Source organism: Micropterus dolomieu, linkage group LG16 (assembly GCF_021292245.1).
Source record: "Micropterus dolomieu isolate WLL.071019.BEF.003 ecotype Adirondacks linkage group LG16, ASM2129224v1, whole genome shotgun sequence".
Taxonomy (NCBI): Eukaryota; Metazoa; Chordata; class Actinopteri; order Centrarchiformes; family Centrarchidae; genus Micropterus; species Micropterus dolomieu.
In genome coordinates, this window is record NC_060165.1 from 22,075,687 (window position 1) to 22,093,556 (window position 17,870).

At 39.2% G+C, this 17,870-nt stretch overlaps 1 protein-coding gene across 2 annotated transcripts in view; it reads left to right on the forward strand.

The window, feature by feature from the left end:
* Window positions 1-17,870, forward strand: part of plxnb2a.1 (plexin b2a, tandem duplicate 1) — a 204,804-nt gene that overhangs the window by 111,460 nt on the left and 75,474 nt on the right. The gene's annotated exons all lie outside the window — the stretch shown is intronic.

Here is a 17,870-nt window from a genome sequence, read left to right on the forward strand (position 1 = left end):
TGGGGGGGGGGGGGGGGGGGGATTATCCTTTTTAATTCAAAAAGCTCACCCATCAAGTCAAATCAATTGAGTGAGGTGGATCCCTACAGAGCAAGTTAAATGGAAGTCAGAGAAAGCAAAGATCTAATCACTGCACCAAAACAGGAGCGGTTATACTCTACTATCAATAAAACTAGTTATTTTTGTCATTAAGGAGAAGTAATAGATATGGAAATGTGCTGTTTTCTCTTTAAATGCGTATTTGCTTTCTTGATTATCCCATTTTCTCTCAAATGTGTAAACACATTATTTTTTAAATCATCTTCACGAATCGTCTTTCAGTGCATCAGCATCTTCTGCTGTAGCGTTATTACACGTCCTACTGCTGTGATATAAAACGTATCATACTCTTCTGTTTATTATGGGGAGAGATTATTTGTGTAGCACATTTCAACAACAAGGTAATTCAGAGTGCAAAAACATAAAAGCAACAGGGAAATATAAAAAAAGTTTTAAAAGAGTTAAAAAATAAAAACAGGATCCTTAATGATAGGTGAGGAATAACCAGGTCTCTCTTATTTTACTCCTTTGGTTCCCCACCTCCCACTCTACCCTTTTATTTTATTTATTTTTATTTATTTAATTTTTGCTTGTACAAGTCTTTTACTTAGGGATTCTAACCCTTATTCCTTAGATACAGTTGTCACTGTAAATCCAGATTTTCCGCGCTACAAACTCTGGTAAAAGCATTTGACAGCGTGACCATGTCAACAACTTACTCTATATTACTTTTACTCTTTAGTATTTATTTTGACCCAGTCTCTTGATTGTCACCATTAATCTGAATCATCATAATAAATCCTCTAAACCGAAGCGACCTCACTGCTCCGGTAAGGTATTTTTTTTGGTGAAAACGGAGCATGAGCGGGGCGGCTGCCGGTGTCCTTAATGATGTTTTGGGCTTTCTTTTTAAAGCAAATATATGTTATGAAGTTGTGGTAGCTCTGTGCCAATTATATTTCCTGCTGTCTTTAACTGTCCTTTGTAGCAGTCTGCAGTCCTGAGTAGTCAGAACACTCAGGTACAGCAATAAAAGTTCACAAGAGTCTTGATGCTCATACCAAAACTCCTGAGACGCCTCAGAAAGTATGGTCTTTGCTGTGGCATCTTGTGGATGCAGTTGGTGTTGAGAGACCGTGCGACTGTCTCTGAGAAGCAGCATTACTGGATTTATTGGAGGGAAGGCAACGAGCTGTAAATGCAGCACTGATATATTATCATCTTATTAAGTTAATATGGAGAACCCGTTAGCCATCAGCTACCTATCTACACATCCAGAAGACACAGAGCAACATCAGCTTTCATTTGGAGACGTGTTTCTGGCCATCTGATGACTTTAAGTGCAATATTAGTTCCAGTTTGGTCGCCACCAGCTCCTGAGGAGAAATAAATGGTTGTTAAACTAGAGAGTCGCTAACTGTGCCTGTCTGCTGTTTGGTGCTGGGCAGGAAGTGTACTGTGTGCTTTTTAGAGTTGTTTTGCCGAAACAGCTGCTAGCAACAACGCTGATGAGAGTGATGCGATTAAAGGCCCTTTTACCACCTCGTCTGGTCATTTCAGTTTGAGCCGGAACAAAATTACAGGTGTGAAACCTCCCATAGGTTCGGTTTATTTCTAGTGTTTAAATATGCTTTGGCTGGTTTCTGACTTTTGGGCCAATTACATGAAGTACAAGTATATACAATGTAGAGAAACTGAACCAAACAGTGAAGTTGTGGACCCAAAAACAAAAACAATGAGCTACAAGAAGTGTTAAGGTCCACAAAGCTGAAGGGAACTTTTGTGACTGAGTGACTCCTTTCACATAAGCCATTAGACCCACTGTGGATATACTGTAAAACTCCCAAATAGCTGCCTACCCCGTTTTCTTGCCTGGTGTGGGAACACATTCTGATAAATAAACGCAGGTTAAACGCTTGGTCTGGTTTTTATAGAAGTTCTTTGGATGTATAAAACCCCTTAAACCCCGCAGGGTCGCTCGCTGTAGCTGCTTCTAAGCTGCTTAGAGCGTTAATATAAATTTTAATGTTTAAACTATGATCAATAGGTCAGTATGGACATGCTACACATCGTAAAATCTGTTAGATTCTCCACAATTCAGTCCCGTTAAGTCCTGTCATGTGAAATCCATCGCTCTCTGTCTGCACTCTGTTGTTGGGTATGTTTGTTTTCGTTACGTTGCTGCCTACAAAATAAAAGCGCATAAACCATCTGTCAGACCTAGATCAAATGAATGATGTGTATTTGACATTATTTGATCATTTTTATACAAGTAACATTCTGTTTGAAATAAATAAACTGTTTTCATAGTAGGCTATTTCAGTTTTGTGCGAGAGGAATTAAAGGCCTCTCACAAATATAGGCAGGGTCAATTCAGTGATTTTAGAAAATAAAAGCCTGGGCTATTAATCAAAGTTTTATGGTAAACATATTGAATAGTAAAGCTTTAAAGTTCTGAACACTTTAAAAAAAAACAAAAACATATTTGTACAGATTATATCAAGAAAGAGTAGGTGGACTCCAACTAAGATCCAAAAAGCTTCATGACCTTCCACGTCTCCACCTTCTCTTTCAGACTTTTTTGGTGATGTGCAGGAGAGACAGAAAAAAACAACTGTCTGAACCAATAGACAGATTCAAAGGGTTTCTCTTTATGTAATCAGGTAGAGTTAAAAGTAGTTAAAACCAACACAATGAACCAGGACAAACGATTAAGTTCAAAAAATGTTTCTAAAGAAGAGTAATCATTTTGATGTTCGCTGGAATTTAACTCACGCGCACTTTTAATTAATTCTTCATTTATCCGTAACGTCTCGTCAAGGTCGTGATGATTTGTTAAAGTTTGGGGACCAAAACATGTCATTAAGTTGGCAGACTTGAGTTACAAAGCCCTTTTGTAATTCAAGTAATGGAAATATGGTCCCCACATGAGTGTTTGCATGATTGCTTTAGATAAAAGTGTTGAAAGAGAGTTTGTATGTGTGTGCAAGTCGAAACTACTATTATGAGCAAACCTGCAGCTGCATTGCACCCTGACTTGTTTACTATTATGTGTTATACTGGAGAAATTATGTTTCACCTGCGGTTCTTTAATGGAACAAAGTGATTCACCTGCTGCACCTCTGATGCTTTCTTTGTTACCACCCAAATACAGCAATTACATAACATGTGAGTACATGCTAGTAAGGAGACTGGAAATACTCCAAAAACAAGTGTGGAAAACATTGATCTACTGAATGACTTGGAAAGTTTTACGCAATTTCTTTCAGAATAAGACATTTTATTGACATCTTTGTTGTTTTACAGGATATTTTTCTTAAAATAATTAACTGTGGGATACAAGACTTAAATATCTTCTAAAAAGCAAACATGAGACAGACAGAATCTGATGCAGTCTTTTGTTATTTATAATGTTTGCATTTGTAGCGACCATTAAGACCTAACAAGTCTTTTGATGTAGTAATTGCTGTTGATTCAATAGTATTCCTGCAAGTCTGCATGACTGTACAACTTCAGTTTAAATAGGAATTAATCTAGAGAAAGCTACTGTACGGACATTAAAAGCCATGTGACAGGCATCAAGGGGCCATGACCTCCTGAGAAAGATTCCCTCACTTCAGCAGAGAAAAGGAAGTTGTTGGCAGTCGACACGGCAGGAAATGAGCAGCTTCATGCTTCTCTGGCTGCTAATGGACACAAATTTGGTGCTCTGTTGAACTTGACCCATTTTTGTGGATTGTTTACCAACAGCTCTAAACAAATAATCACTACATTTATTTGCTCATTGGGAAATGCTTACAACACATTTAAGACACTGAAAAGGCTTTTAGAAACGGCCTTGTGCATTGGAGGTGCATAGCAGGAGCGTGTACGTCAGATTCCCACCTCTATTTAATGTTGTTGTATTTTAATTTAAATTGTATGGAGGGGATTTGTTTGGTGGATATTGTATCGATACCAGTGGGAGTACGACATCTGAGGTTTTGCACAATGATACTTTTATAGATAACAAATACATGATACAACAAAATGTTATCTACAAAACATGTAGAAGCAACTGTGAAACAAATCATATCAAATGTGTCAATGTTTAATGTGCCTTAACACAAAGCAGCTGTATTTGAACTTTGCCTAATGTAGCTTCCTTCACCCCCCCAAAAAAATTAAAAACCAAACATTGCCTGTGAACATAATTAGGCAGCAATTATGTTTCCCATCAAAATGTAATTGGGAAAACAAATTAGCGGTATATAAACAAAGTTTCCAGGAGACAGGGGGTTATATACTGCGGGAAAACATGAGTAAAGCTCTGAACACTGGGCTTAAGATTGACTGGTTCACTATTAAGCAATCTGTCTTTCTTAAAAATATGTTCTTTATTTTCAGAAAAACCCTTCTGATGAACAATCGACTCAGTGGAGAGAGATTTTCAATGTATAAATATTAAACTCTTCAGATAAGGCGCTCCTGTCCGCAAATCTTTTTAACAAAGAAAATTGATTAGATTTGAACATAAAATGCATCCTTTTAGTTTTAAAACGTTCTTTCAGTTGAATTCATCAGAACTTTTAATTATATGTTGAAGTGATTCAGTGGTTTATTAAAGCATTAAGCATGGCGGTAGTGATAACAGGACTATTTTTACACATGTCGCTGCTTTATTATTATTAACTATCACAGATAAAATCTAGATGAAGCCAATACATTTTGGATTATGTCCTGCGTGGCAGCTCATAGAGTGGGTAGCTCATATCAAAGCTCCCCCGCTGTTACCTCCTCTCTTTCTCTCCTATATCTTTCCATCTGACTTGTCTGTCACCTTCTTATCCTCCATTCCCATCTTCCCTCGCCTTCTTTCCTGCGAAGGTAACCTGAGAGAGGAATAAAGGGAGGAGGGGGAGGAGGAGCAGGAGGAGGAATGAGATTCAGAAACTGAGTGGTAAAGATGGTAAGAGATAGTGAAAAGGGCGAGATGGAGAGAAAGGGCAAGGACAGGTTAGAGACGAGCTGAAATTAAACCCAGTGCGAACGAGTATGAAAGTTGGACAGAGTGAAAAGGAGAGAAAGTGCTGAAGAAACTAAGAGTATATGAGGAGGACAGATAAGGTTTCAGGGTGAGAAAGGGTAAGTAGAGGGTGAAGAAGAGGGAGGTGATGAAAAGTAAATTAAATAAGAGCACCTATGGGAGTTGAGATGAACCCGATATACAGGGCCGGTGTTGTACTTTTATTAAAAATCACATGTGTGGTCCATCTCCGATGTGACTCATGATCCAGTTTGGAAATTTATTGTAGAATTTTCTTGTCCGTGTTTATTTGATTTTTATCAATATGGCCCGCTCCTACCTCAGAGCTGTGATATAAGACTAGCCATGGTTAAGACTTTACATTTTCATCAGCAGCTTTCTCTCAGCTGTTTCAAAGCTCTGTTCACCATTTCATCCAAACTTTAATTTTTCTTGTGCAAGCTGCAGCAAATATAGTTTTGGATGGACATCTGTTTATGTTTTAATACAGCATCATGGAAGATTTTATGTTCTTATGGGATTTCTGGAGTAATTAAACAGCGTCTTTTTTATTGTTGAGAGAAATAAATGTGTCTGTGTTGTTGGAAATACAGATGATGTATGACTAATAAATGACGATTATATACAGTATCGGTGCTGGGTATTGAATAGGGCTGTCACTTTTTATTCGAATGTGGGAAATAATGTTATAATAATAATGTTCTGGATAATTCTGATAAGCATTTCTCATAATTTCTTGACAATTTATAGACTAAAGGATTAGTCGATTAGTGGATAATAAAATATATTATCAAGGGTTGCAGACCTATTCTGCACCGTAGATGGCAAAATTACTACAGAACTATTTGAACTGAGAGGTTTGCAAACTTTGTGAAAAGCAGCTTATTCTGACAACAAATCTGAGGACTCACCTGCCCTCTGCAGCCTCAGTGAGACACCAGAGGCATTAGAAACGAGAGGAGCAACGTCAACTGTACAACCTCACCTGACCTTTTCTTGCACACTCATCCTCAGGAGCCAGCGACTCATAAAAAGGCCGTCACCGATGAGATACGTGGCCCACTGGCGTTGTTTCAGAGGTACGTTTTCAGGACGATGATGATAAAACTGGAGCTACGAAAGACAATCAATATAAAAATAAAATATCTTTTTCAAGCCACAATGCGAGTCACGAGTTTGATTTTGTTCAAATTTCACTTTTTGAAAAAGTGACAACCCAGGATGTTTCTTCTACCAATCAAAATGTGCCCTAAACAAAAGATCAACAATGTTCAAGTATCAAAAGTATTTTGGTATCTAAATATTTGTGATCTCTTAAATCACAGAGACGGTAAGAGGTAGACAATTCCTGATTTGAATAAAAATTCTGAACATACTAGACTATTTCTATTTGACATTGAGTGTTGGAGGCAGAGATGGAGGAAAAGAGAGAGGAGCGTGGAAGAGCGGGAGATATATGGGAAAATCAGAGAGTAAAGTAGGAATAGCAACCAATGAGCGAGAGAGAGAGAGAGAGAGAGAGAGAGAGAGAGCGGTAACCTTTTCCTCCAGCTACTTCTAAAATTGGATTTTGACTTTCTGCTGTGTGTGTGTGAGTTTGTGAAACAACTCCTCCCGTTCCACCTCTTAAGACGATAGATCAGATACAGGCCTGAGAAAATGACCAATTATTTTCTCTCTCTCCCAGTGGGTTAGTCAACACACGCACACAGGGACACGCACACAGGGACACAGTTGAAAAGTTCATGACGCTCTCTCACACACACACACACACACACAGTCGATACACACACGTTATTTATACCAGTGTTGATTATAATTACAAAGCAGCTACATGATATAGATTTTATCATTTTACGATGTGGGGTCGCTATCTGCAGAAAAATGAACCGAAACCTGTGTTTCCTGTGTGTGTTTTGTTTTTGTTTTTTTTTTAGTCGTGGCCACAGTGTATTTGTGTGAAATTGTGGTAAGGAAGATGTGGAGGAAGGAAATTACCCCACTTATGCTCAAATGTATAAATCCAGCTTTAGATTGGTCATTTTAACGCCTGTGCTCACCAAACAAAAAATGCATAGGTCAATTTGCGCCGTAGGATGGTAGCAAAGTATTAAGTCAGGTGACGCACTATAAAGAGCGACAACGTCCTTGTAAGAAGGTGGAGGGTTGGGATGGATGTCAAACAAAGTCAGGACTTTAATCCAGGAGACCGGGGCTCGAGTCCCGTGTGAAACCAAGCAAACATTGAGTTATTTTAAGTTTTATGTTAAATAACATTATGTAGGTGACTTATGTTAGTTACGTCACCTTACATTCTTATTTTAATGTGACTTACTGCACGATTTGGAGAAAAAGTCATTTTGCTAATATTGTGGACAATATTGTGAATTGGGAATCAATTTATAATGGAACAAATGGTAATATGAGTCTACTTGCTTGATTATCAAGGAAAATGAACAAAATACTGACATTTTGAAAGGAGGCGGCTTGAAGGAGCAAATATTGGTACACTGGCATCCTGGCACTGGCTAAATCTACACCTGTCCAATGCAGGAACTAGTATACATCAGTGTATTAGTTTAATAATTTTCAGTTTATAGAATACTGTAAGAAGAACAATAATATCCTGTATTAATAACTATATTTTATATAATAGTATAGCCTACTATTTGACCACTAGTTGAATATTAAATCCAGTTACAACTGTTTCATTTCTGTGGGGTTTTATTTATCTATTTAAACCTTGTGCAAGAAAACATCGGTCTATAATTTGTTAATGCTAAGAACTAACTTGTCAATAATCATTTTGTTCATCATTTGAAAGTTTGCTGTAGTAAGTCAAAGCTTTTTTAATTTTCCAGGCTGTGATTGGTCGGTTGATGAAAAGTCAAACCAATAGGAGTGGTGGTGGTGCAATGGATAAGACACATGCCTTTGGTGTGAGAGACACGGGTTCAATCCCCCACTGTGACCCATCCACCGTTGCGGTGGCGCGTCCGACTGTGGTTTTGAACGATTAGCGATGGCGCGGGGAGCAGGGTTACTGCAGGTTGTCGTCTTAAAAGTTACTTGCACACTACCTGTGAATCATTTTTCTGATCGGCGTGGGCGGAGATAATGAGCAGACTGCAGCGCACACAGAGAAGACATCATCACACACACCTTTTCTGTTATATTAAATAGCACACTTTTTGCGGTTATTTAATCGCACATGACAACATTGCGATTAGATTAATCGTGCAGCCCCACTGTAAGTCATGCACTGGAACTTTCCAATGGCCATATGTCATTTTGGGGAACGGTTAATTGGCCTATTTTGTCGTTTAGCTAAGAGGAACATGTTGTCGTTTCAAAAGTGTTATTGAAATGGGGCATTGCTGCGATGGCCCACTCAGTTACAAGAAGAAGTGATATGATCACAGTGACTTAATCAGAAACACATTATCAAGAGTTTTCATGTTTTCATATATAAGCATGAAATACGACCTCCTTAAACTGTAGTCGACTCTCTACAACAATAAAAGAAAACAGCCACCAAACTGACATTTAGTTTTCAACAACATTTCTAATGTTTGTTTGAATTTGTTGGCTGGAAACCTGGGCTTACTCTGTCAAAGAGATAAAGGCACTGAAAGGGGCGAGCAGAGGAGATGAAGAGAAAAAACAAGTAAACCAGCAGATAACGGTGAAGTTGGAAGGACTGACTGCAGCCTCGGACCACCGAAGTGTAAAAAAAAGAAGTCCTAGTTTGTTATCGGGGAAGGGAAGCGATGGCAGGAGGGATGTTGGAGTGAAAACAGCAGATGGCAAAGAAGAAGAAGAAGAATAGGAGGAGATGGAGTAGGAAAGGCAGGATTAAACACACTTTTTTTTTGCTGATATGAGTTTTTTTTTTCTATTATTATGCTATTCTTTAAAAATCTCTCAAGAATAGAAACTAATTTACTCCCTGTCCTCTCATTATTGTTTAGTTGTAAGGGTTAATTAGCAGGTCATCTGAAAAAGTGGACAAATTTCAATGATATCAGGTCTGGAAAGAAAAAGTGATTAATTTCTGGTGGAGATCCAGGATTGTTTGGCAAAGTCGGGCATTTCTGGACATGTTTCACTGTTTTCCCATGAACTTGCTGCTCTTTTTTTAAATAGAAAAACTACATGTGTTGCTTTAATTACAGAGAATTAGTAATGTGCAGGCTTGGCAGAGAGATGCGCTCTGAGGACATTTTGACCTTGAGGTTGTTTCTTTTGGGAAATGTCTTTAAAATCTGTTGCAACAACATAATTAGCAGCAAAAAAAGTTTGTGAAGTTAAGTCTGGGTCAGACTAACTTCCAGTTCGACCTTTTGATGATCTAATAATTCTTTTTTTTTTGTCACTGTAGCTAAAATAAAAGAGTAATGCAGCTTGAAAATATACATACTGAGATCGGAAGAAAAAAAAAAAGTGGAAATCAAATAAATTGATTTGATTTGTTGTTTATTTGAAAATGGACAATGTACACTGATCAACACTGAACACAAATGTAAATGTACCCGAGTTAGCCACAAACATTAAACAACAGTTAAGCATGTGTTAAAAATCATAAACAGTCGATTAAACAAAATGATGAGATAAGATCTAGAAGTAGATGATACAGTCAGCGGTGATGGATGAGACCGTTTCTTAACATCACCCTGAAATGATTAATAGGACTTAACAAGACTGAGAATGTCTACAGGCATGATATTAGCTCTGTGATGTTGTACTGAGGCACAGCAGTGCTTTTAGCTATATGCTAATGTCAGCATGCTCACAATGACAAAGCCAACATGAGGATGTTAAGCAAGTATAACTTTTACCATATTCAATATCTTTTAGCATGTTAGCATGCTAACATTTACTAATTAGTGCTGAACACAAAGTGTAGCTGAGGCTGATAAATCAAATTATTACACACAAAGTGAAGCTGATGATGACACTAGATAAATAGTTCAAGGAGAAGGGGTTTGGAGTAAAGCCTTTAGTCTGATACAGGGGTTGGCAACCTTTTCTGTGATGAGTGCAAATATACAAAGATGAAGACATCCAGTGTGCCAGCAGCGTTTGTACATGTCATTTATTTTAAATTTATGCACTGATTGATAGTCACATTTTAATTGAAGTTTGTCCTTGTTGATAATAATAATAATAATGATAGACATATAATAAATAGGGCTGTCAAGCGATTAAAAAAATTAATCAAATTAATTACAAGTTTTGTAATGAATGAATCGAAATGAATCACATGACATATATCAATATTTGCCTTGATAAGCATTTAAAATACTTTAATTAAAATAGATTTTTGTTAGATGATGATAATGATAATAAACAAACTTATTTAGCTAAACATCTTTATTTCCTATACGTTCATAACTTTTTTTTCACAGTTCATATGCAATGCCACAACAATGGTATTGAAGACCTTCAAGAAACTTAAGGATGACACGGGGTGCCTTCTGTAAACGTGTATGTTGACTGTATCCATAACGTCATTTAGCATAGCATTTGTTCAAGTGCTCCCGGTGCGCATGGCGTCATGTCACGGGCACTCTGGATAGAGCCGTAAATATGTCATAAAACGTGGATGAAGAATGTGTTGAATTAAACAATTATTTATTTTATTAATACTAAACTAAAAGCTAAATCTGTATGAGTGCTCTTTTTAAGAGATCATCAAAGTTATTACATTTAATTCAAAACCACAAATGTCAATTCTTGACTTTAAAAAAGTGTGATTTTCAGACTGTCCTGAACTTTGGCAGAGAGAGGGATAAAGAGAGAAACGAGAAAGTTGCCAGAGTTTCTTCCTGTATGAGATATTATGTAATAGTCCATATTGAAGATAATAGTTGGATAACAAAGTGCAGTAATGAGATGATATATGAAATCCTCGGCAGGAAACTAATATCCAGCTGTTATCGCCTGCCAAGATGTAGAGGAGAAATGAAGGAGAAACTTTATATTAAAAGACCCTGCAGCGCTTTGTGTCTATCTCACTTCATATTCCAAGTGAAATCTTTTCAATAAAGCATCTTTGACTTCTGCTTATTAAAGAGATGCTTCTCTCGGCTTCCTTTTTTTTGTCAGCGTGGCAACGCACTAAAAACAAAATTTAAATGCAATGAGATAAACTCAGGACTTGTTGCAAGAGTGATTGTTTTCAGCAATACAATAACAATCATTCTCCTTCTACTGCATGGAGCTCATTGATGGTAATTTATCAAGTTTATATTTAAACTGATATGTCTTTTAATCAGTGTGCTGCCAGGTCTTTCTTCAAAACCAAATTGTGTATCCTAACACTGTACCAAAAACATGCTTATTGATTTTCAAAGAAAGATACCTGGATATTGTATAAATCATGTAATTTCACTGTGGAAAACTCAACTCAAAGTTAACTTGCACATAAATCCATTTCTGTTTGGAGTTTAATTTCTGTTTATCAAATTGAGGTTAACTCTCCCTGCTCAGCAGCAAACAGCAGATAGACACAGTTGGAAACTAACTGGTGAACATAGAGGAGCGTTTGAGCTAAAGAGACAGATATTGCCCTCAGGAGATGGTGGAGACCAAAAACGGAGCTAAAAAAAGAGTGGATATTGTTCTTAAATTCATCAGGTAAACACAACTCCCAACAAATGAGAATGTTGGTCTGTAGCCGATGGATTTATTCACTATCAACTTAAAAGGTTATGAAATGTCAGCGTTGTTTTCACAGCTTGTTTCTGCTGCCCCCAGGTGGCCACAAAATCTGTTATTCAAGGTCTATCTCTCATGGTCTAAGTCGAGGAAGTTAGATATTTAGACAAGAAAAAATACTTTCTGGGGTTGTTGCCCGTCCTCTTCAGTCAGATGTCCTTCTCTACACTGATGTTGTACTGAGTCTTTCTGTCTTTGCTTCTGGAGTTTCCACCCACGGGACGGCCACACTCACTGTTTTTTGTGTATTGCAACTCTCTCTCTCTCTCTCTCTCTGTATAACTTCCAAGACTGCAGTGCCACAAATCCCACGTTGGTTCATATTTAATTCATATTTTCTGATGCATGTTTTTCTGTCTGCCTCTCTCTGCGGTCTGCAGCTCCTACACAGCGGTCAATGTGCTGCGTTCTCTCTCTCCTCCCAGTCGCTTGTCACCTTCCTGTCTTCAATTAGGCTTTTCATGTTGGGACCCCCCTGGTCTGTTTTCTCCTGGAGCACAGGTCTTCAAAGACAAAACTACCCTGACCCTCTCCTCCTCTCTTCTCCTTCGCTCCCAGCTAGTCTTCCTCTCTCCTCTTTGCTCTCCAACTAATGAAAGGTCTTCACTGACTTGCCTCTTTTCCTTCTCTCTAACCTTCTGAAAATCTGCAAACTATCTAACAGACATCACCGTGTGTGTGTGTGTGTGTGTGTGTGTGTGTATTAACAGACAGAAAAGAACAAGTCAATTGAAGGACCAATTTTCCTTTTTTGCACTGAAGTGCTTGGAGAGAAAAATAGCAGATTCAATCTCACAAACAGCAGAGTAGAGAAAGCACACAACACTTGAAGTAAGTCATTTCAAGGCCATAGGCAGCTCAACCGGCCTTCATCTATCTAATTATTTTTAGTATTGATTAATCAAAAGATATTTTCTACACCCTCTCCTTATTTGCAGTTTGATTTGGATAAACCGTGTTAACATCTGTCAGTGTACGGTATCACATTTAATTTTAGTATTCGTACTAAGACCAAGTACCATGAACTCACATGCAAATTGATGGTATTTCTGAGTAGCCCAACTTATAAGATTTGTACTAACTCTACTAATTGCCTGTAAAAAAAAGAAAATCTGGCAAATAAGAACTAAAACTGGTATGGTCCCTTAAATTAACAATCATTCACAGATCATACAGATGCAGCACAGTGTGCAACAAAGAACAAAACATGGTTTTGAAACAAAAAGCCTTTTCAGCATACCTGTCTACGCGTGCACACTCGGTGCAGAAAAGGAAAAAACTAATTTCTTAATTATTAAGTAGAACGAGAGGAATGGCCACCCAGGAAATAAAATTGTGGGTGGTCAAAGACAAATCCCTCTGTGGGTAGCAGCTGGGATAAAGCAATAAAAATGGACAGTAATATGGACGATGACATTTGGATAAGAAAACAGATGTGACGAGCAGAGACATGTGGTGGAAAGATGGGACTGTGACCAGCGCCAAAAAACACAAACACTACATTTATGTAAACATGAGGGAATTTAAGCACCACTGAGCAATTTGTTTGGCCAGAAAAGGAGCTGATAATGTTATAAAAAGACTTTTTTATGTTTGAATAATCCAGTTTAAAAGTATGAACGGAAATGTCACAGAATAATTTTACCCTCAGTGCAGTTACCAGCTACAGCAAATTTGAGTCTGTTCTCCTCTTTCCACGTCTTCCCTTTGATTTAGTTTCCAGTCGTGCCGCTGCAAAAAAAATTAGCTTCCTGTTCAGTCTGAACACATCTTTGGAGGGATCAACAAATAGAAGGAGAAACACGCTGCTTCTTGTCCAGAAAATGTATGATACCACAATAGTCGTTATCATCATCATCATCATCAATTCCTCTCCTGAATTTCAGAAGCAGCTGCTCTGGCTGCTGATGTGGCACAAACTGTTCATTCTTTACTTACTGAGTAAAAAGCTATTTTGTGTGTGTGTGTGTGTACTTGTCTTGCCATATTCGTGGGGTTTAAAAAAACGGGATTCCATTACACTTGTCGGGTCTGAACTGCTTTGTGGAGAACAAAATGCTGGACACCTTAGGTTTAAAGTGTTGTTTGAGGGTTAAGACTTTGTTTTAGGGTTCAGGTTAGAATTAGGTCAGGTTAGGTACATAGTTGATTAGGTTAGGGATGGCTCGATACCATTGTTTCATGTGCGATACCGAGACTGATTCCTGGGCTTTGGGTATTGGCCAATACCGAGTACGATCCGATACCAGTGTAAAAGGAATAAGCTGTGCAGTATTTCCCACACATAGACTTTACTTGGACCGGCCGCCCAGGTATGTTTGGCCACCCGTTTTAGCATTTTGCAGAGAAAGACAGAGAAAGTATCTTAAGATACAAGACGCAGACACAGTGGTTCTGTGGGAAACACTGCTGTGTTGCTTACTGTGAGGAAGAGCCTGGGAGTCATTCACCACAATTTGGTGCGATTTGGCGTCCCTCCTGATCAGAGTGTAATTCACCGCTGTCGTGAAATGGGACAGCTGCACACACATGCATTTGTTATGATTACACTGCATCAAAAAGTAGCAAGTCGGTACCCTTGCTAACAGCTCGGCCCCCCACGCTGCTCTCCCACAGCAGGAAAATGTTGCTTGAAACGTGGGTGGCCAACAAAGCTAGTCCGCCACTAACGCAGGAGCAAGCATCAACACAAGATTTATAGCTGGCGGCTAAACCTCTGTCTATGAAACCTCTTTTGCTTAAGTCTAACACAGGCAAACATCAAGCAAGCACAACAACACAAGACACAGCAAGCCAGCTAATAAGTTATTACTTACTATTGCAACAGAAAGAAGGCCAGCTCGCCATCGGTCCTGCGTCCTGTTAGCTTTCAGCTCACGGCAGCGAGTAAAAGCCAGTCCGATAGTTACTCTTGTCTGGTCGCTCCGTCACTCTTTTTCTCTTGCTTCGGTAAGTTAACGCAGCCTCTGCCGTGATATCCAAACTGAGAATACAAAGCTAGCTATATTGCTTCTTCATATAGCTCGCTTGCTAAAAATACTACTTTAGCTCTCCTAGCAAAATGTTACGTGAACAGATCGGCCGATAGATCAGCCCGCTGTCACCGAAAAGCGATCCAGCTATTTGGGTCAGAATCGGACCGATATCGGATCGGTGCCATGCCTAGTTAAAGTTAGGGTAAGGGGCTAGAGAACACATATGTTAATCACGGGTCCCCACAAACACAGTAATGTGTGTGTGTGTGTGTGTGTGTGTGTGTGTGTAAGTCACCTATTCATTTCCATGGTCCTAGTCCAGGCCTCTGAGCTTCTCCAACACACTATTCTAGCATTGTTATCTCAACATCAGCACACACACACACCCCTAACCCTGGCCAAGCATAACAGGACAGCACAGAGGCACATCCTAGTCAAAACATTCCTACTGTACATACTGTGCTGTTAGCTTTGAGAGGGAGAGAGATTACCCAGGATAACCTCAACTCACCTCTTTTTCTTCTAAACTTAATTCTATATCTCCTCTTCTCACCTTGCCTACTTATCTGCCCCCTTATATTCCCTATCATACACACACATACAGACACACACACCTATATACGCACACTTACACACACACAGTCTCTCTCGTTCCCACAGTATGCAGTGGTGTAATCAGCGCTTCATATTGTAACAGGAGATTAGCGCTGCTCAGCTAAAAATCTGCCCTGTCAGATTGCTCAGCTAGCCCAGGCAGGATGTAACACACACACACACACACACACTCTCTCTCTCACTCTCATGGCAATAATATAGAAAAGTGCTACCTGCAGTGCCTGCGACGAACCTCTCCATAATTGGTGTCTTCTCTTATATTATCAGACTCTTTTATAATTACCACGACAGTCTAGTAACTGCAGAGCTTCACTCTGAAGAGACATAATGATACCGTGCTGCGTCGGCTACCCTAACCTCCCTGTGCTCCAGGTGTCCCCCACGGCTGATCTTGTGTTGAGCTGTAGCAGACTCCAGAGGCCGTCTGACCTGCTTGTTCGTGGGCTTGTAGGTGTAGCTCGACTCCACTTTGGCCTCACAGCAGGGGCTAACTGCGCTGACCTGCAATGTTGTCATCTTGCGATTCTCTCTGGGTTCGAGTTGTAACTGACTCCCTCTGGTTTAGAGTTTAGTTTTACTCCTCGGTTCCTGTTTGTGCTTTCAGATATCAGCCTTATTTGTATTTTCTCAGTGCGTTTACATGCTGAAGTAACTGGGTTACAGTTGGCTTTCTCCAGTAAGCTTTTAACGGCCATGTAAATCAGAAGCCTGAAAACTAATTTTTGGCTGTCTGACAGGAAAGGTCTCAACCAAAGTTCTTGGTGGTGGTGATGTTTACATAAAGACCATGGTGCTGGTAATACGTTTGGGTGAAATTTGACAAAGGTGTCCATGTTATTACAGTTTAAAGTCCCTCTCCGCTCAAAATAGTATTTTGTTTAACACCTGGATTTTGTGAAATCACAACTAGTTTGGAGACAGTCATGGTCCAGTACGCAACTCATGCCGAGTTCAGACTCCTGGTAATAGCCCGACCTCACAGACATTGGACTTTAGGAACGAAAATGGGCGTCAGACAAAAAGAAGACGAGCGTGTCAGTTTTCTGCCTTCTTTGACAAATTTGATATGTTCGGTGACATCGACTAAGAGGAGCACAGAGCACAACTGTAAACATGGCGAAGCGAAAGAGGAATAATGATGGTGTTGTGAGGTGGATCTGTGAAAATGCTTTTCCGTGCACAAGATAGCCAGTATCTGATTCTTAGCTTCAGATACCATTGTTTGTTCCTGGAAGTCTGCCTCTGCCCGCATGTTGTGAAAGACGGAAAACTATGATTGGTGGAGGACCAACATGTGTAGTCTGTCGTGTCTCTCCCGAACAAGTCATGTCAAGAAGTTATGATTTTATAGTCGCCTAATCTCACACAATGAACATCAAAATAACAAACTATGTAAATGTTATGTGCTCTGATCCTGGCATTACACTAGTGTGATGTGGAAACCTGAGAACAGACTGCTCAGTGACGAAGGAGACGTGTTGTATTCAGCAGTTAAACTTTCAAAATGAACAATATATGCATATTCATAGATTCGAGATTTTTTTCAGGAGGAAAAAGAAGTGGATTCAATTCCAAATATATTTAACAAGGTAACTGATCTGTTTTTACCACAAAAAAACAAAGACAAATAATTTTACAAAGCAGAGTTAAACTTATATAGAGGGGATATGTAAATAAATGGAAGCAAAAATACCTTAAAGATCTTTTTATTAATTAGTAAAGATTTGAAAATTAACAACACAGACATGTCGCTGATATTCCTTGAAGACGCAACTTAAAGTCAGGAAGTGACACAGTTTTCCTAGATTGTGACTGACTGGTTTTGTGTGTGTGTGTGTGTCTGTGTGTGTGTGTTGTTTGCCTGTAGACAATGGACGCTCTGGCTGTTGTTCTGCATCAGTGTAATTGTTTCCCTGCTAGCTGTTTATATAGTGCACACATTCAGTATTAACAAACTCACTCACACACACACACACACACACCCTCAGGGCAGAGAGAGAGAGTGGTGCAAACTAAAGGTCTCTCTATCGCTCTGCAGCAGCTGGCTGCCACTGGCTGATACCACAACAACTACTATTGCTGCTTTACACACAGAAACAACACTGATGTACACACTCACACAAACAAACAAACAAATCCATACTCATCCTCAAGTCTGCTTTAGCATTTTGTTTGCTTGTTTTTTGCTAAGTGGCAGATGAAAGTTTTGTTAAATCTAAACGCGCCCGCTTTCTCTCTGCTGTTTTAACTGCAACACTTTGTTACAAGGCCGAGGGAAATTGCTTTACACACACACACACACACACACACACACACACACAGAGAGAGAGAGTACCATTTAGCTGGTAATAGCCTCTAAATTCACACTGCATATTAATAATGCGGATTTCCCTGCTAAGACCCTCATATAATGAACTGGGTCAGACACACTGGTGTGTGTGTGTGTGTGTGTGTGTGTGTGTGTGTGTGTGTGTGTGTGTACACCTGTCGATGTG